Consider the following 24,793-nt stretch of genomic DNA (forward strand, 5'->3'; position numbering starts at 1 on the left):
TGATCATTACAATTATAGCAAGAGGAGGAGAAGGAGGAAGATGAGGCAGAGAAGGAAAAAGGGAAGGAAAAATTAATCTTCCCATATACAGTAAGGCTGAGAACAGCACTTGTTACAATGAAAAACCTCTTCTTTTCTAGTTTATTGTTGCCTCTGAGTCATCTCAACCAAATATTTTATATTTTCCAACTATAGTGGTTACATTTTGCTTAATTTTCAGCACTTTATTTTAATGGCACAACTTTGAATTTTGTTTTGAAACAAAAGCACTGCTACAGGATTAAGCTGCAAGTGTAGTTTTAAGATAGAAGGAGAGTGAACTCGATTTGGAAACAACTTTTCCGGCAACAGTATTTTTTTAAAATTATGAATTATCCAAGAATAGAGTCCAAATTCACTTCTGAAATTATCCCCTAGAATTCTAGCCTCCTTGAGATTTTCAGGATCTCCTTTGTAAAGATCCGAAACCACGATCAAACACTTTTTACATCTATTCATACCTTTATTACTTAAAAAAAAAAAACAACCTTTTAAACTTGACTGATTTATTTCAAACACTCGTACAACTGAACTAAGAGGGCGGGGTAGGGGGGGAGGGAGTGTTTCTCCAGTACCCTTAAAAAGAATGTAGCGCTATTGTGCTCATAGTTTAATCTGCTAGGATTCCATAACCGAGGAAAGATGGGTGTCAGATCTCCACGCATAATCTTCAGTACATCCGGACCTGAGAAACGGAGGTGGAGAAAATGAAAACAAGATAAAACTGAAGCAAGCTTGCCTTTAACTTTATAAGAATGTGAATCAAATAGTGTAGGGAAAAAAAAAAAAAAAGCCGTCATCAGTTTCAGGATTGGGGCTGAGACACCGACTCTACCTGGATTCCCTGTTTCTGCTCTGTGCAGATACAGCTAATGCACCACTGAAATGGGAGGCAGGTGGACGGGAAAGCCAGAGAAACTTTTTTTTTTTTTCTCCTCCATCAGATTGAAGTGAGAACGGGAGCCATACTTCGACAAAAAAAATAGAGAAACAAATGGGGACAGAACACCCACAAGTGCAATGGAAGCCCTTCACCCAGTCCTGGTAGAATGTTCTGGATCTGATACCCTTATAGTTATCTCAGAGCAAGATAAGTGTCGCCTTCAAGATTAAATATTCTTTTATAGGGAAAATATATGGCAACCAATACCCCTCACTTCATCCTGCTTGATTAAATGGAGATTAACGATTCAAAGTAAATCATTTTTAGGGATTTAGACGCCAAGTTAAATAAGTAAGTTTTTCATTAGCATAATAAAAACACATGAAAATGCTGTTGTTACTGTACCCAATTTGAAGAAAACACTTAAATGGGAGAGACAATATATCAAAAACTGAAAGTTCCTAAAAAATCAAATTAAGAAGTAACTGAATTACTTTTTGCAAAGTATCCATACCAAAAGGCTCTCACTAAATATAAATTTTAAGAGAATATTTTAAAATATTTTTAGATGTATTTTCATTGCAACTCTGAACTTTTTCTCTGATGACCCTTTAGATCTTAATACAATCCATGTCCTTATTTTCATCACCTGAGTCTCCTTTTTAAGTCAAACATTGGTTTCAGATTCTAAAAGTGCTGCTTTAATGTTCATAAATAGGGTAACACACTATCTGAAATAGAGATGGGCAGTTCTGTTTCTAGACTGTGGAGATTTGGCTTGTTTCTTTTTCTGTTTGTGTATGAGCTACCTGGCTTATCAGTTACTGGATAAAACTGGCTTTTCAATTACTTGTATTAATACATTTCAATTTATTTTAATCTCATTTCATGTTTTATTCCATCATCCAATCAAACATTTTCTAACTACTTTCTGAATTTGTTACCAAACTTTGATAGCAAACATCATTTCCAAACTTTGCTTTTCCTTTTCACTTTACCACATACACAGTGTGAAGGTGCTGTGGTCTTAATTCCATCCTTCTCTCTTGATTTCAGACCATACCTTTAAAGTGTCCTTATTACTTGCTTTTTGTTTCTTTTCCACTTGTTGCTGTTGCTTTCCTGGGTTTGGTCTTAGTTTTTGTTTTTTGATGCTTGTTAACACTGCCTCACTTCACTGGTTCAAAAAGAACTATTATTTGCTCTATGAGTTTTCTGTTTCTCTTCGTGACTATCAGCTTCTGTTTCCTATTTTGGGGCAGAAAGGAAAAAGCCTGTGAATGATGGGCTCTGATTTCAAGACTAGCCCTTTAGAGCAACTTTCTAAAGTGCCAACCATTTAATTCAGAATCACTCAGAAATCTTTCAAGGAATGCAGATTCCTTGGATCTCACCTTTTCCTTCCTGGCATAAGATGGATTTTTTTTTCTTTTAAGAAAACAAAGGTTATTCTTAGATAACAGCTCCCAGGTTATTTCCTTTCTATAATCTATTTCTTTCTCTTTTAGCAGTCACTAAACTTTAGAAATCTCTGAGGATTTTTGGGGGGGGGGTTACATAAATGAATCCATTTATTACAGGCTAGCAGTGTTTCCCATGGTGGAGCTTCTGATCTTTCCATTCCTTCTGTGTTCTGATGATGGACTTTTCTGTGACTGCAGAAGTGGTATTGCAGGGTCAGTACCACCAGCTACCATTTTCATGTAGGACCCACAGTGCCAGACACCCACAGCTAGCTCTCCCTCTTCGTTTTGTGACAGAAGGAGCAAGTGTACTTGGTGTGCTGGCTCATTTCAATTTTCTTCACCATTTTCCTGAGGGAGACACCATAACAGGTCCTGTATTTACAGACAATTGCAACCTGCTTGGTGCATTTAGCCTTGTAGCCACAAATTAGGTCCAAGATCAGGGATCTCTGAGGTTTTATCAGTGTTGTTGTTGATGTTGTTATTTTAACGAATAAAAACTATATGATCATCTCAATAGATACAGAAAAAGCGCTTTTGACAAAATTCAACATCATTTATGATAAAAGCTCTCTGGAAAGTGGGCATAGAGGGAACATTTCTCAACATAATAAAGGTCATATATGACAAACCCACAGCTAACATCATACTTAACAGTGAAAAGCTGAAAGCATTTCCTCTAAGATCGGGGACAAGACAAGGATGTTGACTGTCACTACTTTTATTCAACATAGTTTTGGAAGTCCTGGCCACAGCAATCAGAGAAGAAAAAGAAATAAAAGAAATGCAAATTGGAAAGGAAGAAGTAAAAATGTCACTCTTTCCAGATGACATGACACTGTACATAGAAAATACTAGAGATGCCACCAGAAAACTACTAGAACTCATCAATGAATTCAGTAAAGTTCAGAATACAAAATTAATATACAGAAATCTGTTGCACTTCTGTACACTGATGAACTATCAGAAACTATCAGAAAGAGAAATTAAGGAAACAATCCCATTTACCATATCACATCAAAAAGAATAAAATACCTAGGGATAAACCTACCTAAAGAGGTTAAAGACCTGTACTCAGAAAACTATAAGACACTGATGAAAGAAATTAAAGGCAACAAAAACAGATGGAAAAATATGCCATGTTCTTGGAGTGGAAGAATCAATACTGTGAAAATGACCATACTACCCAAAACAATCTACAGATTCCATGCAATCCCTATCAAAATACCAATGGCATTTTTCACAGAACTAGAACAAGTAATTTTTAAATTTGTATGGAAACACAAAAGACCCCAAATAGAAATAATAATCTTGAGAAGGAAGAACAGAGCTGGAGGAATCACACCCCCTGACTTTAAATTTCTTAAAAGACCTGTAGGACTTTTGTTTGTATTTTTTATCCTCCTATAAGTTTTATTCTTTTCATTTTAAATTTATTTTTCTCCTTTATCAGGATTCTTCATTCTCATTTTCCTCCTACCAAAGCAATCATTCAAATGTATTTAACATATATTCTTTTGTTTTTATATGTTCTTGAAAATGTGTCTTGCTATTTTGTGTGCACAAATTTCTAATTTACATAAATGTAATGTGTAACAAATTCTTGTTACTTTTTTACTCAGCATTATATTTTAAAGGTCTACGCATGTTTCTGGGTGTTCATCTGTATGGTTCATTATCTCTGAATGTCACCTAGTATAGCATGTGACCCAACACACTGGGTCTGTCTGCTCTTCTAGTGATGGTCACCCAGATTGCCTCCAACTCTGCTACCATAAATAACACTAGCATAAACATAATTTTACAAATCCCCTTTCAGCCTTGTCTGGGAATATCTCTAGGATGTATACCCAGGACTGGAATTGCTGAGTGGTTGGTAAGTATATCCTCAATTTGGCTAGATGCACCAGGTCACTTTCCAGAATGGCTACACCAACCCAGTGTGCCTACAGCACATAAGTCCTGTTATATATACGCGTCTCTGCAACAGTTGGCTTTATCCACTTTCTAATTTTGTATTTTGGTGGTATAAACTCAAAAAATAGTTTATAAAGAAAAGAGGAATATAACTAATCAACAGCTCTTACTGATTAGGACAAATGTTTCACATTGTAATAGATGCTGAAACTTTAAAGCAAATAATACATCTGCATTCAAAGAACATGCAATGTAATGGAAAAGAGGGACAGAAGACACATGGAAAACCTTTGACAGCAGAATGAATACAATGTGGAGAAGCATAAATGGAGGTCATGTAGCCAGCGAGACTAGCAGAATCAGGGAAGGTTTTCTGCAGAAACTGACCCTGAAATTTGAAGGGGTGAATACATTCGACTGAAGAATGGTCCACCTCTGCTCGGGAAAGTTTATCCTCCTCGACTGAAAGTACATTGTCAGCAATCACACCCATAGACCTACATCAACCCTGGACATCAAAGTCTCAGACCCCCTTGCATTTTAAAAGATGGGTAGCACTATGCTGGACATTCAGCCAAGAGAATACCACATACAAAGGCAGTGGGAAGAGGATACACAAAAATTACAGAGATCAGCATGGACACTAGGCTAAGAATGTACTACCTGTTTTAAGTACATGTTCTCATTGAATCCCAGCAGTCTGGGATATTGGTGTTGGTCATCTTTTTTTCTTCACATTTTTTTTTTAATTAGTGCCTTACAGTTTTCAAAAGTTTCACATACATGATTTCATATAATCTCATAACAACCCTTTTCCCCCCACCTCTGTATTGCACCTCCCCCTTCCCTCTCCCCACTGGTAACCACTAGTTTGTTCTCTATATCTGTGAGTCTGCATCTTTTTTTTATATTCATTAGTTTGTTGTGTTTTTTGGATTCCACATATAAGTGATATCATACAGTATTTGTCTTTCTCTGACTTATTTCACTTGCCGTAATGCCCTCTGGGTCCATCCATGTTGCTGCAAATGGCAAAATTTCATTCTTTTTATGGCGGAGTAATATTCCATTGTATACATATACCACATCTTCTTTATCCATTCATCTGTTGATGGATATTTAGGTTGCTTCCATATCTTGGCTATTGTAAATAGTGCTGCTATGAACACTGGGATGCATGTATCTTTGTTTTTTTCAGATATATGCCTAAGACTGGAATTGCTGGGTCACATGGTAGTTCTATTTTTAGTTTTTTGAGAACCCTCTATACTGTTTTCCACAGTGGCTGCACCAATTTACATTCCCACCAACAATGTACAAGGCTTCCCTTTTCTTCACATCCTCACCAACATTTCTTATTTGTGTTCTTTTTGATGATAGCCATTCTGACAAATATGAAGTCGCCTGGCAACCAACCAGACCAGGGGCCAATCAGCCTACCAGACTGCCCACATAGTTAGCCTGCCACAACAGAAGGACTCACGCAGCCCTCCTAGGGGAAATCCCTGGAATATATAGCTTGGGTGATGAGAGGGAAGTGCACTGCAGGGACACATATGACTTCTACAGAGGGCACGTCTCCAAGTTCGAGAAGTGTAACTAAACTACTACATATATAAAAATACCAATAGCGAAGAATGAACTAATGCCATTTGCAGCAACATGGATGGACCTAGAGATTGTCATACTGAGTGAAGTAAGTCAGACAGAGAAAGACAAATATCATATGATATCACTTATATGTGGACTCTAAAAAAATGGTACAAATGAACTTATTTACAAAACAGAAATAGAGTCACAGATGTAGAAAACAAACTTATGGTTACCAAGGGGGAAGGGACGGAGGCATAAATTGGGATATTGGGATTGACATATTCACACTACTGTATATAAAATAGATAACTAATAAGGATCTACTGCATAGCACAGGGAACTGTTCTCAATACTCTGTAATGACCTATATGGGAAAACAATCTAAAAAAGAGTGGATATATGTATAACAGATTCACTTTGCTGTACAGCAGAAATTAACACAAAATTGTAAATCAACAATATTCCAATAAAAATTAAAAAAAATAAAATCCATGTTGTAAAAAAATAATAAATACAAATTTAAAATTCTTCCTGTTTAAAAAAAAAATACCAATAACAACTTAGACAAAATGAGGCAGCAGAGGAACATGTTCCAGATGAAGGAACAAGATAAAACCCTAGAAGAAGAACTAAGCAAAGCAGAGATAGGCAATCTACCTGAGAAAGAGTGGTTATCATCTTTTTACATTAAGGAAACAAAGCCTCAGAAAAGTATATTTCCCAACACCATACAGCTACTTACATCCATAAGTATTTGGTACAACCAGAATTTTAACAAATGTTTGTTTGACCTCAAAGTTAATGCTTGTTTGTTGTTGTTGTTGTTTTGTTTCCCTGGTCAAAAAGGTCATATAAATATAGAAAAAGTAAGAATTGATATGACTTGCCTATGGAACAAATGAATTCTATTTTAGTGAATTAGAAGCCAATTAATAAGGACCAAGGGCAGTCTGGCTTCTGTTTGATGATAATTTTCAACTACACTATAAATTCTAGACACAGGTTTCTTTAAAATATTGACATGTGCCAATGGAATTTTAGAGCATACTTGGATGTCTGGAAAAGGAGACTCTATGTAATATACTAGTAAATGCTTCTAATGGGAAACTGGCTTACATTAATAGCCATCAAGGCCACATCCCCTGTAAGACCGCTGAGCGGTAGAGATGATAGATAGACCCATAACCTGTAAAGGTGATATCATATAATATAACCTCTAATTACAATTAAACATTAATTAAATATTTTTCCAATTTTGTCCATTTCCTTGCAAAGAATTTTATAGATTAGCCTCTTTCTGTTTTCATAGTCTAGCTCTTAAAATTAGTAAGTAATTGCTGTTAGTCTTGTTTAAACTTGTTTAAATACAAAGTTCGCAGTGAGATATTATTTTTGTAGATATTATGCTTCAAATCAGATATCCTCTCAAAAGAAGGTATCATGAAAATTGAATCTGCCAGATCATCAACATGCATTGCAGAGACATCTAATATTAAAAAATAACACTAAAGGAAATCCTGTGCTTTCCACATGACATATTCTGCATTCATAAGCGTGTAAAGGACAAGCTTCTTTTTTTGTGAGTAATACAATATTTCTTAAAAGCATGCATTTTTATATTCTTTATTGTTAATCAGAGAGCATACTGCTATTATACCATTAACTCACAAGAGATTTCTGACTATATTTTTATATTGATGACACAGTATCCAGCACTAAGCCAGTTGAAAAAAACAGGCACCCTCTTATGTTAAAGTAAATTGGAATGATTTGGATCAAAGGCAGAGATATTTAGATTGAGGAACTAAATCTCCCCTTGAGACAATCTATAAAGGTTCTCTTCTAAACCTAGATACTGAAGCTAAAATTAAGTAGTTCTTTTAGCTTGAATAGAATGTGCTCAAGCTGACATAAAGTTGCAGGGAAGACTCCTGTCTGTATCCCTCACAGTTTGAAAATTCTAATGATCTGAAGTTCGAGATGGAACAGATTCTTCAATGTTTGTCTTCAAATGGCCTGTGACTACTTGAGGCTAAGTGGGTACAAAGCTAACCTGAGACCAGAGATTCTAGGAATTTCCTGACAATATCCCTCTTCAAAAATTTGGTCTCTGCCATGGCCAAGTGAGAAGAGTTTTTAAACCAAAATTCTTCTAATCCGTTATTAAAACTGTTATAAAATTTCTTATTTGTCATTGCTATATCAGGACTTCACCAACCGAAGACGGCCAGAAACTAAATTCAAAATAATTTAAACCAACACAATATTGTAAGTCAACTATGCTTCAATTAAAAAAAAAAAATGAAGTTAAAAAAACATTTTAAACCAGTTTCCCAACCTTTACTGTATCAGAGTTACCTGGAGGGCCTGTTAAACCTTTGGGCCTATCCCCAAATGTTCTGATTCAGAAATGAGCATTTCTAACAAGTTCTCAGATGAAGTTAATGCTGCGGCTCCAGGGATCACTAACTTGAACAAGTAAATAAAAAACAAAAAAAGCTCATGTGATTTTTAAGTCCAGTGGTCCAGGAGTCCTATTGCTGCTTCAGGTCTGGGTGGCCCAAAGGGAGGAACTTAAATGCTGTAATGAGAGCTCTAACTCTCCAATTATTAGTCAGATTCACTCTGTGTAAACATTAACTGGTCACTGGCACACCCATAATCATGGTATACAAGATAAGCAAATTCATCGCAAAGAGACAGTCTTACCCAATTCTCTGTAAGGAAAGTTCTGGGGAAGGCTCTGTTTGGTCTTAGCTTATTCACATGCCTATTTCTGGGGGGAAAAAAATGACTGAGCATAGGGTGATGGTGAATTGTGATTGTGCAGGTCTAGGCCATGTGCATGGCCATGTGTCCAGAAGAAGTTCCTTCAATAGGCTTGGTCATTTCAATCTTCTTTCTTTTAGAGTGATTTGTGTCCATAAAATTCCTCAGCCCTTCATGTGAGTATGCTTTGGCATGGCAGCTCCTTGGCAGGATTATGCCTGCAAACATCCATATCCAGTTTGGAAAGATAGTCTTGACCCTAGCCCTGGGACCTACATGTAAGTATAGAGTTTAAATTACCTTAATGACAATTTTTTAATCTTTAGTAATGCTCTAATTATGACAGTAGCAAATTTTAAACAGTCTCTGACAGTGTTATTACCAGTCCAGAAAAGAAAGAATTCAAACAATATGAAAATTGATGATGCAGATGAACACAGACTTGTAGTTCAGCAGTTCGACTGATTTCTCTACTAAGCATAAGGTAAACTCGTTCACATTCAGAGGCTCTTTAAATGACATGATTTAATGTGACTAAAAGATGTACAGATGGCACTACACTGCCTCTACTGGGAGGAGAGGTCAGACAGCAATTGGCTCTAACACAACCCATACTAATGTATAGCTACAAGCTGCCACATCGGGGTCCATCCTTCCAAGAGCCTGTTAGGTGAAATAATCAAGCACTGTAACCGTACTCCCCAGATGCAGGAAAACATGGTGACATTAATGCTACCCTAAGTAATGTCAGACACTCACAGAATGACTATTCAGGAGCAAGATTTTTAAAATTGATTACCTATTTATTTGCCTAATAAGAAACCAAATATTATAGAATATAAAGAAGAATATATATATGTATATATATATATAAAATGGAATCACTTTGCTGTACAGCAGAAATTAACACAACATTGTAAATCAACTATACTTCAATTAAAAAATAAATAATTTTTTAATTTAAAAAAGAAACCAAATACTATAAATATTAGGTGAGAAATCTAATTTGAATCCAGCATCCTATCGATCATTGAATTTTTTCATAGGAGCACTGAAGGATGACATTTAAAATCACAGCAGCATTGGTATTTATACTTTTAATACATATTATCAAATGTAATTTGTATACTACATACTTTAAACAATAAGAATGAGAGAATTAAACCAATCAAACAACACAAAATTCTATTGATATAGATAAAGGATAGTTGGTACTACCTTGATATTCTAAACTCAGACTTGGCCTCATAAACTAATGAGTGCCTTATGGAAAATGACTATTGAAACACTGTGGCTTTCAAAATATTAAAGACCAGAAAAAGGTCATTGTCAAGAAGAAAAAGTTACTGATCATTTATTTCATGAAAGAATCTGTACAAAATACAGGTGTGCAAGGACCAAAGAGACACATTCATTAGACAGAATATGACTACATATAATTCCATCTATAAGAAATATTAAATTTGGTGATATGATTTGTGATGGAAGTAGCCCAACCTACAGTTGCATCTGAAAAGCAAAATGTAAAATACTTACATTTTCCAGTTTAGAAACAATGCCTCTTCCAACTAACAGGAGATAAGGGGCATGTTCTCCTACCTCCTCATTATTGAAGAGAGAAAAATGGACAATGAAAGGCCAAACGAGACCTGGAAAGGACAAGTGACTACTGAGAATTGCCAAAGAAACTAGCAGCAGAATTAGAACAAGAATACAGGTCTTGTCTACCAGATCTGTTCTCATTCTACCATAATGTTCTTCTATGTCTCAGCCATCTGTTTGTGGGCTAACTTAAAACAATTAATTACAATACTTGGGATTACTAAGTACTGTGATCATTCACTTCCAGCTCCCAGTCAACAAGCTGTGATGTATTTTCAGTTCCATTTTGCACATAAGGTAATTGGGATCAGGTGATATGTCAAATACTAAACATCTGGTTGGTTTTGAAAGAAAGACCGTAAGTCAGATCTCCTTTTTCTGCTGCAGTATGTTGTCTTTCAAAATAACTATGCCCTTAACTGGGCTTGAACCACCAACATAGCGATTAAAAGCAAAACATATGAATAATTGTAAAGAGATTTTGGTTAAAGCTCACATTACAGGAGATGTTCAACTTAACACTCTCTTAGAGCCACACCCCTCATTCTTTTAAATTCTGTTGGTTACTGTGATATTGCTAAATAAATTGTTCAATCTCTCATTTCTTAATTCATTAGCAATAAAATATATTTTCAACTTCCTGGTACTGAAGATGGGAATGTAAGTCACATTCTTTCGATTCTCTTTAGCCCATTCTCCAGGCAATTTAAAAATTATTAGTTAAATGCTTCCATCATTCCCATTGTAACTGTAAATAATATATTTAAACCTCTAGTACTTGTTCCAGCAATTATAGATGGTATGACTCCAGTGGTGTCTCTGCTATATTAAGATGATGTTAATACACTTACTCTTTTCTTCCTGTCTCCTCTTTAGCCCCTTCATCATATCTATAATTACCCCTTGCATCTCTGTGCTTCAGTGAGATAGGCCATCATTGACTGTATTGTTTTTATCTAGTTTTGATATCAAAATATGCTAATCTGATAAAAGTTAGTTGGAAAGTCTCTCCTCCTTTTCTCTTCTCTGGAAGAGTACATGCAAGATTGAAATTATTTGTCCCTTGAATATTTGGTAGAATTCAACTATAAAATCATCTGGGTTTTTGCTTTTTCGTAAAAAAATCTGATTTCTTTTATTGAAAAACCTGTTCTGGTTTACATGCTCAACTGAAGGTGAATATCCAGACCTCACACACAGCTGGTTCTTCTGGAACAGCTTTTCCTGGGGAGACTTCACAGTAGCTAACCTGAGTTTCCACCATTGTTCTATGTAGTCTGGAGCAGTATACAGGATCTTGCAAGGCTATACATCAAATTTCCATACGAGAAACCCCGGTCCCTAGGCTTCGAAGTTTTTAAGTTGCATGATTAGGGAAGAACTAGCCTCCTTGGTGAAAACACAGAAGAGTCTATAACAGCAAAAAGATATGGTAGCTTCTTCAACATTCATGGTCTGGAAGAGATGTGATCAAGAGCTGGCATTCAAGCCCTGAAATTACAGCAGTGTGATCAAGCGGAACCTTTGTGCCCTGTACTTTATGACCACCTTAGCTTTTAAAGATTGGGGAGCACCAACTTTTTCCCTGGTCGGAATCCCAAAACTTGTGATTCAGCTACATGATATGAAGAACCAGCATCCCAATCTACTCTGTCAGCATTCTTCTAGAACTGATTATATTAAGCACAAGGCCCTGACCAGTTTTCATGGAATTTTTGCTTGAGACCAGACTCCTTTTCTGGGAAAGCCAGGCCGTAGGAAACGAGTCCTGGACAAGTTGACCCTTACCTCTTAGGTTTTCTGTTTTTTCTTAAATCATTTTTTCTAAATAGCTTTTTTAAAGGTATTTATTTCATTGAGTTTATCAAATTTCTTAGGACAAAATTTTCATACTATTCACATTACTTTTTAAATTTCTCCTTTTAAGAAAATTAATTTGCCAATTATTTATTTTGTGGTTTTCAAAGAAGCAGATTTTTAACTTTGTTTTTCTATTACTGTAGCTTGTTTTTATATTCACTGATTTCATTTACCTAACAAATGTTGACTGAGTTCCAACTATTGGCCAAGCATTCTTCTAGGTACTGGGAAAAAATAGGTTAAAAATCCCTCATGTGATCAAATATGCCATTCTAATATAAACGACACAAACATGTAAGGTATATTCTGTGTTAAATGGGATATATTCAATGGAGAAAAATATATCAGAGTAGAGGAGTTAAGAAGAATGAGAATAGAGGTGTAATTTTGTAAAATTACAAAGTTGAGAAAGGCCTCACAGAGAAGATCACATTGGGGAAAGACCTGAATAAGAGCAGGAAATGAACCATGTTTCTCTCAGAAAAGCATTGTATGTGGAAGTGTCAGCATGCTCCTGGTGTGAGAGCAATGCTTGGTGTTTTTGAGGTTCAGCAGAATCCTTGTGTGACTGGTGTGGAGGAAGCAAAAGAGAAAGAAGGGAATGAGAGGGAGATGTTTGCCCTTACTTCATTATTCCTTTTCTTCTACTTTCTTTGGATTTAGTTTGATGATACTTTTTTCTAATTTCTTGAGTTGAATACTTTGCACAATAATTTTTAGGTTTTCGTCTTTACTGATGTAAGTATTTGGGACTACACATTTTCCTCAAAATACATGACTTTTGCTACATTAGTTGCATTTTATATTTTATGCTTATTATTTTGTTACAATAATAGTCCAATGTCATTCTGACAGGTGTGAGGTGATATCTCATTGTGGTTTTGATTTGCATTTCTCTGATGATTAACAATGTTGAGCATCTTTTCATGGGCCTGTTGGCCATCTATATGTCTTCTTTTGCAAGATTTTTATTCAGGTCTTCTGTCTGTTTTTTAATCAAGTTGTTTGTTTTTTGAAACTGAGTTGTATGAGCTGTTTATATATTTTGGGTATTAACCCCTTTTGGGACATACCATTTGCAAATATTTTCTCCCATTCAGATGGCTGTCTTTTCATTTTGTCAATGGTCTCTTTTAATGTGCAAAAGTTTTCAAGCTTAATTAGGGCCCATTTGATTATTTTTGCTTTTGTTTTCTTTGTCTGAGGAGACAGATCCAAAAAAATATTGCTAAGACTTAAGTCAGAGAGTGTTCTGCCTATGTTTTCTTTTAAGAGTTTTATAGTTTTTAGTCTTTGATTTTGGTCTTTAATCCATTTTTAGTCTCTTTTTATATATAAAGTAAGAAGATGTTCTAATTTCATTCTTTTACATGTAGCTGTCCAGTTTTCCCAGCACCGCTTACTGAGGACACTGTCTTTTCCCCATTTTATATTTTGCCTCTTCTGTCATAGCTTAATGGACCATATGTGCATGGGTTTATTTCTGGGCTCTCTATTCTGTTCCATTGATCTCTGCATCTGTTTTTGTGCCAGTGCCACACTGGTTTTCTTTTTTTAACTTTTTGTTTTATATTGGAGTATAGTTGATTAACAATGCTATATTAGTTTCAGGTGTACAGCAAAGTGATTCTGTTATACATATACCTGTATCTATTCTTTTTCAAATTCTTTTCCCATTTAGGTTGTTACATAATATTGAGCAGAGTTTCCTGTGCTGTACAGTAGGTCCTTCTTGGTTAACCATTTTAAATATAGCAGTGTGTACATGTCAATCCCAAAGTACCATACTGTTTTGATTACTGTAGCTTTGTAGTATAGTCTGAAGTCAGGGAGCCTGATTGGCTCTTATTTTTGAAATTAAGGTCCATGAATTTAAACTTGCTGCCATTGCATGATTGCTATTTCAATCTCTATGGTTGACTGGGAGTTCATGGAGACTAGAGCATCATCTTAATCACCTTGTTTCCAGAGTAAAATAAGATACCTAATGTATAGTAGATCCTCAAAATAGATATTTGTTGGGTCAGTAGAGTTTATTATTGCCACCATTGTTCTATTTATTGATTTTCTAGATTGCATTCTCTTTTTTTCTCTTGGTTATTTGTCTTTCTATTGTTGGTTTATTATTTGCTTCCCTGTCAGGAAAAACAAAACCACCTTATAAAAAGGTTTTGTGACTACTTAGAAATCAGATTTTTAGGTGTTTCTTTGTAAGTTTCTTCTTCTATTTGTAGTATCTAACTGGACTGGGAATTCAGTTCTGCTTTATAAAAATGAGAAGATTTGTTTTTATTTTTTTTTATGTTGCGCTTTTAAGAGAATAAGAGGAGAAGTAAACCCCCAAAACAGGGCAGGCTAAAGACTGATTTTCAGAAAACCCTTGCAAATGAACATTTTTTAAAGAACTGGGATATTTAATATGAAATTTATATGTTTACAATGCTGCGTTGCTGATCCTGTCCATTTCCCCAAGTACCGTTAAACTTGGCTAACACCAAAAAGTCTTTTGTGAGAAGTTTACCTGTGACAGCAGGTAAGCAAAATGAGTTCCATCTCTAGGACAATATGATGGAAGAGGGGCAGCTTGAACAGCGTACCAAAATGACTCATAAGCTGACCTACTTTGAAAGAGGCAAAAATCTCAAATAGGACATTCCTTCTTGCACTGGACTTTCCACTGAACATTAAATAAAGATTGAATCCAATCTTTCTTAGATTTTAAGAGGCAGTTGACAGTTGAGCATTAGTTAGCTGTAGAAAAGAATGAAGAAGTTTCTATGATTGTTCAAATGCAGTTGAGTAGTAGAGAAGTAAGTTAGTAGGTTTGCAACAAAACAAAACAAGACAACTAAAATATATACTTGGAAGATACTTGTTTGTACTAACCTTTTTGGAAACTGCTAAAATTAACATTAAGAAAGATTCGGTTTATACTACACAGAAAGGAAAAAACAAATTTGGAACTAAAAACTGTTTCATGCATTTAACTTATCTTTAAACTTAAAAGTTTACATGTTATTTTTTAGGTTATATATGAATAAGATGGATGTTACTTTTGAGCTCTGGGTGTTCAAAGAAAATGGCTGGTAATCTACTTAGCTGAGGACAATAAGTTTTACCTTATGCTCAGAAAAAAATCAGGAAGACATTTTTACCGATTTTACCAAAACAGCAGGATAAACTTCAAACTAATCTTTCTCTTTTAGCAAAACCACATATAAAAGTGAATGAATATAAAATCTTAATATAATTCCCTAGATTTGAAGAGCATCTTTCTTCCAAGAGCTTAAAGCAATTTGCTTTATGTTCTTATTCAATCTAGAAACCCTTCTGTGACGAAGATATGCATTACATGATAGACAAATATGTATTTTTGCCCTCATTCTATGAATAGGAGAATTAATACTTGCTAGATTAAGACTGATTGGCTCAAGATTACAAAACTAAATCCAGATCTCCTGATTTCCCGGCCAGATCTCTTTCCAAAGACTTTATTTACACTTTAAGCAACGCAGAAATCCCCTTTTCTCCCACTTGATTTCAATGGATGACCTTGACTGCTTGTCAGGCAGATGCCATGCTGTCTTCTAAAAACTAGATTCTTTCTCCCTTCCATATTTCCATCCATGTGGAATGCCCTTTCTCCCTTTGATGTATTCAAATCCTTCCTTCAGGTCCCACCTCATCTAAAAATTATCCTCTGACTAAAGAGGCTCAACTTCTGTTGGTTCAACCAAAAAAAATGACTACATTTAACCAATGTGTATAACCAATCATAACCATGATTCTGGTATGGTAACAATATCAGCATATTTCAGAAGAAAGTACACCATTAGGTTGTCTTCTTTGAGGACAGGGACCATGTCTTAGTCATTTCTGTTTATTCAGTCCCTACATAGGGCCAGAAATACAGTAGACAATGAGTGTAAATGCTTGCTGAGAGAAGGTTGTTGTATAGACAGTGCTGATATATTGTCCTTTCTGAATATTTATGGAATAGTTGAAATATAGACCAACAACTATTATTATACACTTATGTTAATATGTTTAAATCACAGAGCACAATATCAATTCAGTTGATGGTAAATAAAGCTGGCAACTACCTCACAACCACTGCTGGCTCCCTGCCCATCCTGCAATGTCTTTGATGTCTGTCAACTAGGTTATGATGGTTAAAGATGTGAGGAGTCTTTTTAGTTGTGCCCTCATCACATCACACCACTTCTTAGTCTCTAGCTCCATTCCCTGGGGTTATCCCCCTTTCCATTCTTTTGGTTATTCTGCACCAGCTGCTTGTATATTACCAAGTCCTCACTGGATTTGGAGCAGGGATACAAGAGTGGAGGCATGTGGTGGTAGATTGTAAGATGGCAGTTGAGGTATCTACTTCCTCTTTCTGGCCATGATCATTTTTTCCTCCCTTTTCCAATATCTTCAACTCTTCTGAACTGTCAGACAGGAATTAGAGTTTTCCAGGTGGTTATGGGTTTTCTGTTTTACTGTACCATTTGACCTGTGGCTCTCTAGGTACCTAACAAGGAATCAGACACATAGTAGATGCTTGGTAAATACTAATTAATTCATCAGCCCCCTGGAAAGGGAGTTCAACAGAGGCACTTCTGAAATACCAGAAGGAAGAGCCAAGAGTGACTGATGTTAATAAGAATTACTATTCATCCCCCAAATCAGCAATAGAATTGCTACTTCCAAAATCAATTCTTAACCAACATAAACCCAATCTAGCAAGCCATATTTCTATTTAGTTCAATTGCTGTCTATTCTACTACTCTTAGAAGCATAAAAAATGCTTTTTAGTAGGAATCACAGAACCATAAACTTCCTACTTTTCCAGCCTCTTGGCTAACTGGAATAGGAAAACGGAAACGGTATTGCCATTAAAACTGAAGTTATGTAAGAGATACTGAGATCATCAAAAGCACTGGGATTCATTTATCTATGAATAATTAAGAATCAAGTTTAAAAAGTGTGTTTTAAAAGATGGCAGATCCCCAATAGCCTAGAGACTTCAGCACTTGCATTTTTAAAATTATGTTCATCAGCTTTAATACAAAAGGCAAAGCTTTCAAACTGAGAACTCATTGATTCTCTTACTCTTCCTTTTCACTGTTCATTAAAAAAAATAGGTGTGGGAATCTCTCACCCATTTTTATGAACATTCTTTAACATTCATTGAACAATTCATGTATATTCTAAGCCTTGTTAGGGAGATAGCATCGGTTTTGCATTTTCCACGGTCTTGAAAAGGCACCTTCTGAGACATTTGCTACTGTAATCCATAAATGGATCATGATTGTACCCTTTGTTTCACCTTAAGCCAAAAGCAGCTCAAGTTAAATGCCAAGCTTCCCTGAGTTACAAATTTAGAATCTCTCCCAGGTGCTTGCTCGTAGGGTGCATTAGCCCACTGCCCGGGTTGATTAGCACTCTCTCTCCAAGTAGTATATTGACTACCATATGCGCTTATCATTTATCATACTTATATTCATTTTATTCTTATCCCAATAATGACAGCTTTCATGTAAAATGAAAGGAGAAAATACGATTAATATCTTCTCAGTACACCTTTCACATCATGCACAAGCACACAGGCTTCTGAATCAAACATGTGTCTTCTCTGAATTTGGATTTTAGTCTCATTATTATTATTACTCTCATTCAAAAATAATCTGAAGATAACCATTTGTTGTGTCTTCAGAAATGGTCAAGCAATAAAGCTGGCAGTGGGGTAAAGACAGCAAGGAAAGGGGATAGAGGTTTCTGATTTGAGTTGTCAGTGAGGGGAAAAGCAATGACAATGGAAAATTAAGCCAGTCATCTGGCCTAAGACAATGCTTGTTTTCAAGCTTAATCATTGGAGAATATATTGGAGGTATGTATTCAGCTTTGGGGTCAAGCAATTTTGAAAGTCTGTTTTGGTGTGGATAGCCAAGAGCCTTAACAAGTTTGAATGAAATCCAACAAGGGCAAACTCTTTTAAGTATGTATTCTATTGGTTCAGAAATGACAGGGTGGATGGCAGCTGGTAATGCAACTCCCCTCTCAGGAAATCTAAAATTAGAAACCTTCCTTACAGTTCTTCATCTGGAGCTGCAAAGACACTTTTGCATGTCCTGTCAATTTAATGACATTTTTCCTTCTTGCTATTGGGCATACAATGGTTAAATAGAAAACAATGTTTGAGCAGCTGCTGCAAGTAGGGTGGGAAGGATGAGAAGATGTTTATTGGTGTTACTCAAGGAATGTCATGGTGTTTATAGTTAACGGTCCACGAAGGATGCCTTTCCAACTGGAACTTGCTCAGGAGGGATCCTTTCTGTGGAAGGTTGTGGAACAAATCTCTCACTCTGGTCCGGGATGGCACAGAATGCTCAGGTTAGACACAGAGCTGCTGAGCATCTTATTTCCCTATAGAAATAAGATGACAAAGATTGCTACTTAAAATTAACTTGAGGCCACTGCATTCTTCATGATTTGAGAATAGCAAATAGCAACACAAACCATGAAGCAAGGACATGACCAGTCAAAACACACAGAACACAGTCAAGAATGGTATAGGAGGAATGTCAGCAATGCCGGAAAACAGAGGAGCTAGCTAGAAATCCACAAAAGGGCTCTCTCCAGTTCTTAGAGAGGAATACGAAAAATTGGTATGAGAAGCCCAAAGTATTACTTTTATAATTGTATATATTTATGCTTAATTTAATTCACAGTAGAGTGAACAGAATTCTCCTTCCAGAGTGTGCGGTCAGACATGCCAAAACTTTCTTTGCTTGTGTTCCTAATGTCCTCCATTTAGAGCAGGGTTTCTTAACCATAGCACGATTGATATTTTGGACCAGAAAATTCTTTCTGTGGGTGGAATGCCCTGTACATTGTAGGACGTTTAGCAGCATCCTAGGCCTCTACCCACTTTATGTCAGCACTAACCCCATGGGAGTGACAATAAAAACATCTCTAGACATTGCCAAATGTCCTGGGGAGGGAGGGATGCAGAGACTAGATTGCTCCCTTTGAGAACCACTGACTTAGAGGGATATATAAGTCTTATCTTATACTAAAGTCAAGATTCTAGCCGACAGATTTGAAAATTGTCTAGTAGAAATATGGATGGAATCTTGGCAAGGTTTATTTCTGACTATACATGCTTCATGTAAAAGGCAGGGATTGATTTCAGCTGGAAGAAACATTTGTGCAAAGGAAGTTCTTTTTGCCTTCATGGAAAGACTAACCTACAAAATGTAAGGAGTTAAGGAACTGACTCAAGGATTTCCAGATGTCTTCGGAGCTTGGCTCAAAGTAAACATTCCATCACTTATTTTAGGAAGGGATGAGTTTTTTTTAGTTTGTTTTTGGCTTTTTTTTTTTTTTTTTTTTTGGCCTCTCCATTTGCCGCCAGTTCAGTACAAAGCCAATTGAAATAAACCATTTTCAACTGCTTACCTACTTAAAGAGCATTTTTCAAACTCATTCACCCTCTAAGCATCTCCATTTGGTTATTTTTAGTTATCCATGGCCACGTAGGATTTCACTATTCCCCAATAAGGATAAAAACAAATTTAAAAAAATGTATCTCCAAAGACACTAGCCACTTCAGGAAGAGAGTTTATTAAATTAGCAGTTGACACATCAGCACCTTGGAGGGTGGAAATGTCATGTGATACCATCTCCAGCCTCTAAGACTCACTGTTTTTCAGCTCAGCTAAGTAATCAGTTGTGCAGGTATTTGCCCAAATTATTTAAAACTCTTGATTTCTAAATATTGAGGAGATCTGGTTCAAAACAGGTGGTCACATTGTTAGTGGTATTTGTAGTTTGGGCAGTATTGCTAATTAACAGATTCATTTTGACCCTCAATTTTTTTTTGGTTGTCAAGGAGGTAAGAGAAAAGCTGTTTTATAAGTACCTTTTATGGGCCAGGTGAGAAGTTGGCTGACAGAGTATACAGATTTTATGCACTTAGAATTCCTCGAGGGATTAAAGTCGTCTTAGAGAGGAATGTGCATAATTTATACAATCACAGAGGAAAGTCTTTTATATTCGCTTAGGGAGAGGTAAGGAAGGTATGAACAGAGGTGATGGGCTTGGGGAACACCAGGAATTTGATATGACTGGAGCATTAGAGAGGTATGTGTGTGTGTGTGTGTGCATGTGTGTGTGTGAGTGTGTGTGCATTTGAGCTCTACACTTGGTAAGTATTCTGTTCATTGCATCTACCTATAACTTCAGAGACATATCAAGGATGAATTTGTCTCTGTAATAGTTTTTCCACAACACTGGTGAGTTGTCAGGGAAGATACAAATTTGTAGGCCTATATTCTGGTCCACCCATTAATCACAGCAGCATAGGATTATTCTGCTACCATCAATGGTAAATTTAGTATCAAATTAGATAGTGTTAGATTGTCTTCTGGACCTGTAAACTGAACTTTTGTAGTAAATACATTTTTATCTAGACTTTGAACTACAAGCCAAAATTAAAGGTTTGGATTTTTTTTTGCTTGGTTTGGTTTTCTGTTTTTTTGTTTTTTGCTGTACAGCCCAAATTTCTCCATATTTTCCTCATAGGTAAAAATCACAGCATTGAAAAACTGAGTGTTAGTTGCATAAGAAAATTTAGTATACAGAAATACCATAGATAATTATCATTCACTAAAATAATTTTAACAAAACTGGTTAGCTTATTGATTGATAAAAATATTAATAAAATAAACAGGTAGGGGTGATTCAATTTTAACATCCCGTAGTGTAAGATTACCAACTGAGAAAATAATTATTCCCCTAAATAATGGTTTGTGTTCATGTTGCATATTTCTGCTGTTCTCCAATGTCCTCAATATCGGTCACTGCCAGAGGCAAGTGTTAGACAAGACAGACAAATGGTCTGATCTAGAATGGCAAATTCTATGTTTCCTTAATACAGTCTCCTGGAATGACAGCAGTTATGTATTTTTAAGTCGGCTCTTCCATTACGGCGATAAATGGTTATTTAAATACAGTCAGGTTCAAATTACACTAGTGGAAAATGCAGCAGGGAAAAGTATCAAAGACAAAGAACTTTTAAATAAATCTCATTTCTCCTCCCGCCATACGAGGTAATTTCCATGCCAGATGGCAGATGTTTATGCTGGTACTTAAAAGAAGTAGAAATTAAATGGATCTCAAAACTTAATTGTTTTTAGTTTAAAAATGCTCTCCAAAAAATGGGAAGTTTAGAATGATCTCAGAAACTCAGGATCTCAATATATAATTTTAATTTGGAAAAAATAGTCAACTCTTAAGTCATTCAATTTTTTTAGAGTCCATTCTTGAATTTTGATATTATTTTTCAATCAATTTTTAAAATGCCATTTTTTCTAGAAGGGATGGCCAAAAATCTTCAAAGGACTATATTTTAATGTATAATGATTCAATCAGCTCTTTAAAACTGAGCAACAGATGAGGTGGTTAGACACTGTTAATCATGATCTATATCAGTATAAATCAGAAAAGTTACCTATCCAAGACTGTTTTTTTATTTTTTTAAACTTTTTTTTAAATTTAATTAATTTATTTATTTATTTATTTTTGGCACTATTGGGTCTTCGTTTCTGTGCGAGGGCTTTCTCTAGTTGCGGCAAGTGGGGGCCACTCTTCATCGCCGTGCGCGGGCCTCTCACTGTCGCGGCCTCTCTTGTTGCAGAGCACAGGCTCCAGACACGCAGGCTCAGTAGTTGTGGCTCACGGGCCTAGTTGCTCCACGGCATGTGGGATCTTCCCAGACCAGGGCTCGAACCCGTGTCCCTGCATTGGCAGGCAGATTCTCAACCACTGCGCCACCAGGGAAGCCCCTAAGACTGATTTTTATGATGAGGATCAACACAAGGCAAAAAACAGAGAATCTTCCCGAAACAAACAATTGCTACATGAGCAACTCCTGTTTACCCAGACGAAACCAATCAACTTACCAATGAGAAACCTCTTCTTGCCTTGAAAGCTTAGTATGATGGAGAAAAATTTTATTAATATAACATCTAAATTAATTGCTCAAAAAAGCAAACTTGACCTGGTTGTTATACAGAGACTTTTCTTTTCTGTAAATACATTAACACTGATCAGAAATAAATCCTGTTTTCTTGATCTAAAATGCAGGATAAAGTTTGTAGCAAATATTTCTGGAAATCCCAGCTGAAGGACAGCTACAAGCCCAAATAACTCTAGCAGTCCTTTGAAACTTTTGTATTTTGAAAAATCCCCCAAACATTTCTTTTTGTACTATAAACAGTATAGAACAATGCCCAATTATGGGAAAATAATATTTAAATTAGTAAATTATAGTGAAACATTCTAATTATTAGTCGTAGGAACTAGAAAATCTGTAATATTCTTGAACTTCTGAATTCCGAACAATTAAGTCAACAAACCTCAACTGAGCCCCAGTGATGAGTTTCCTGTTTTACTATGTATAGAAATATAATTTCTGTGTAAGCAGAAACATGAAACAATCTCTATCCTCAATTTGTTTACAGTTGTTTTGGTGAAGACCTGGAGGCTTTCAGAAAAAAAAGATATTTTAATTATCCAAGGCTAAGTTTCAGCTTCAGTTTTTGTTCTTTACAAAGCCTAAAATACATTCCTGTTGAATTTATTTGAGGCAGGGTTACAAATTGCACAACCAACAAAGGGTAACTTACTCTGATCATCTGTGAGATGCTGACTTCTGAGGGCACAGCGCCTCTCTACAAAGAAGACTTAAGCCTTGACAAGTTTTGCCCATAATTTACTCAAGAGCAGGCATCCTTAACACATCCTTAATGTTCTCCACTCTTCAGTAGGCCACAGATGCTCTCACGAGTCAAGCCAAGCTGCTTTCTTAGATTATCACAGTCCTAGTGGAGAACAATGAGTGGGTCCGTGGAATTCTAGAATGGCAGCTATGGAAAAGAGCATTTTGCATTTTTGTGAGTTAGAGTGCTAGCAAAGCTGCAGTAACAAAGCGACCGCAAAATACAATCACTTAGGGCTTCCCTGGTGGCGCAGTGGTTGAGAATCTGCCTGCCAATGCAGGGGACACGGGTTCGAGCCCTGGTCTGGGAGGATCCCACATGCCGCGGAGCGGCTGGGCCCGTGAGCCACAACTACTGAGCCTGCGCGTCTGGAGCCTGTGCTCCGCAACAAGAGAGGCCGCGATAGTGAGAGGCCCGCGCACCGCGATGAAGAGTGGCCCCCGCTCGCCGCAACTAGAGAAAGCCCTCGCACAGAAACGAAGACCCAACACAGCCAAAAATAAATAAATAAGTTAAAAAAAAATATAATCACTCAAATAAAATAGGACTCTAGCTTTCTCACATTTAACAGTGCAGAGATGGGGGAACTTATACACAGCTTTCCCCATCTAGATTCATTCTGCTTTGCTTTCTACCATTTCTAAGTGTTGCTCATGTCGCATGGGTGAAGCCGGCTCACCACTACCCATGAAAATGTGAAAGAAGTAAAAGACAAGCAGTTTCATTGTGAAAGAAATGACCTAGACATTGAACATATTACCTAGCTGCTAGCAAGATTGAGAAATATAGTCCCTAGCTAGACAGACATGTGCCCTGCTAAAACTGGGGTTGGGACATAGGTAGGATTCTGTTCTTACAAAAAAGAAGGAGTGAATAGACACTGGGAGGGGGCGGGGCAACTAGCAGTCTGTACCTTTAGCCTTTAATAAATGGTTTATAAAATAATGCTTTTGATTAATCTATCTTCCAACAAATATTTCCTGAGTGCCTACTCTGTATACAGCACTGCACTAGGCTCCACAAAGAATTTTAACTATGTACAGATTTTTACTCAAAAGAAACTCTCGATATTTGTAGAGACATAAGTTTTATACACTGAATACCACCAATAATATTATCGATAATGTTGCTAATGACGTAATATCATAGGCACTCAATCAGTGGTGCAGCAAATGTGTGATATTAGTATTCAGTATTCCTTTCCTGAAAGGAAGACTAAAGGAAAAGGCAGCAGCCAGCTCATGGATGCCCATTCTTCTCTTGCACTTTTCACCTAATAATAACAAGGACCCAATACAAATCAGGTCATTTCAGTCTTCAAATAGTAAAATTATCTTTAAAAAATTATATATATATGAAGTTGTATATTTATGTATATATATATATATGTATATAAACTGACTGAGAGCATGCTTATTTTTATTCATTTTGGCATAGAGATTACGCCTATACTACTCACCTTTTAGTTAAACAGTATCCATTCTTATTGTTAGTGAGGTTGAATCAATCAACTGCATTCTCTAATGATGGAAGCAGATGGAAATAGAATGAGTTTCCGAATCTTCCTCAAGGGCATTGTAGAGAATGCTGCACCCTTAGCTGAAAATTGCTCAATTTCGCAATGGGGTTGGCCAATGTAGACATAGTCTTATATTTTCACTAATTTTGAATTAATACTCTAGAAACCAGCAGCTGACAATGAGCCTGAACAGTTGGTTTAACACCTGAGGCCTCTTTTAAGAGACCATTCTCATCACAGTCAAACAACAGGAGGATATATTAGAGGGGAAATGAGTGCATTTTCTCTAAGACCACTTAAGTAAGAGTTTCTCTTGAACTAATTAAGATTCAATTCTATTTCAGAAACTAATGTCTGAAGC

The 24,793-nt window shown here is 36.2% G+C and overlaps 1 pseudogene; it reads right to left on the reverse strand.

Moving 5' to 3' along the window:
• Positions 1–2,503: 2,503 nt before the first annotated feature.
• LOC133101742 (large ribosomal subunit protein eL43-like) lies at positions 2,504–4,798 on the reverse strand (annotated as a pseudogene).
• Between the last annotated feature and the right edge of the window lie 19,995 nt (positions 4,799–24,793).

Source organism: Eubalaena glacialis, chromosome 11 (assembly GCF_028564815.1).
Source record: "Eubalaena glacialis isolate mEubGla1 chromosome 11, mEubGla1.1.hap2.+ XY, whole genome shotgun sequence".
Classification (NCBI taxonomy): Eukaryota; Metazoa; Chordata; class Mammalia; order Artiodactyla; family Balaenidae; genus Eubalaena; species Eubalaena glacialis.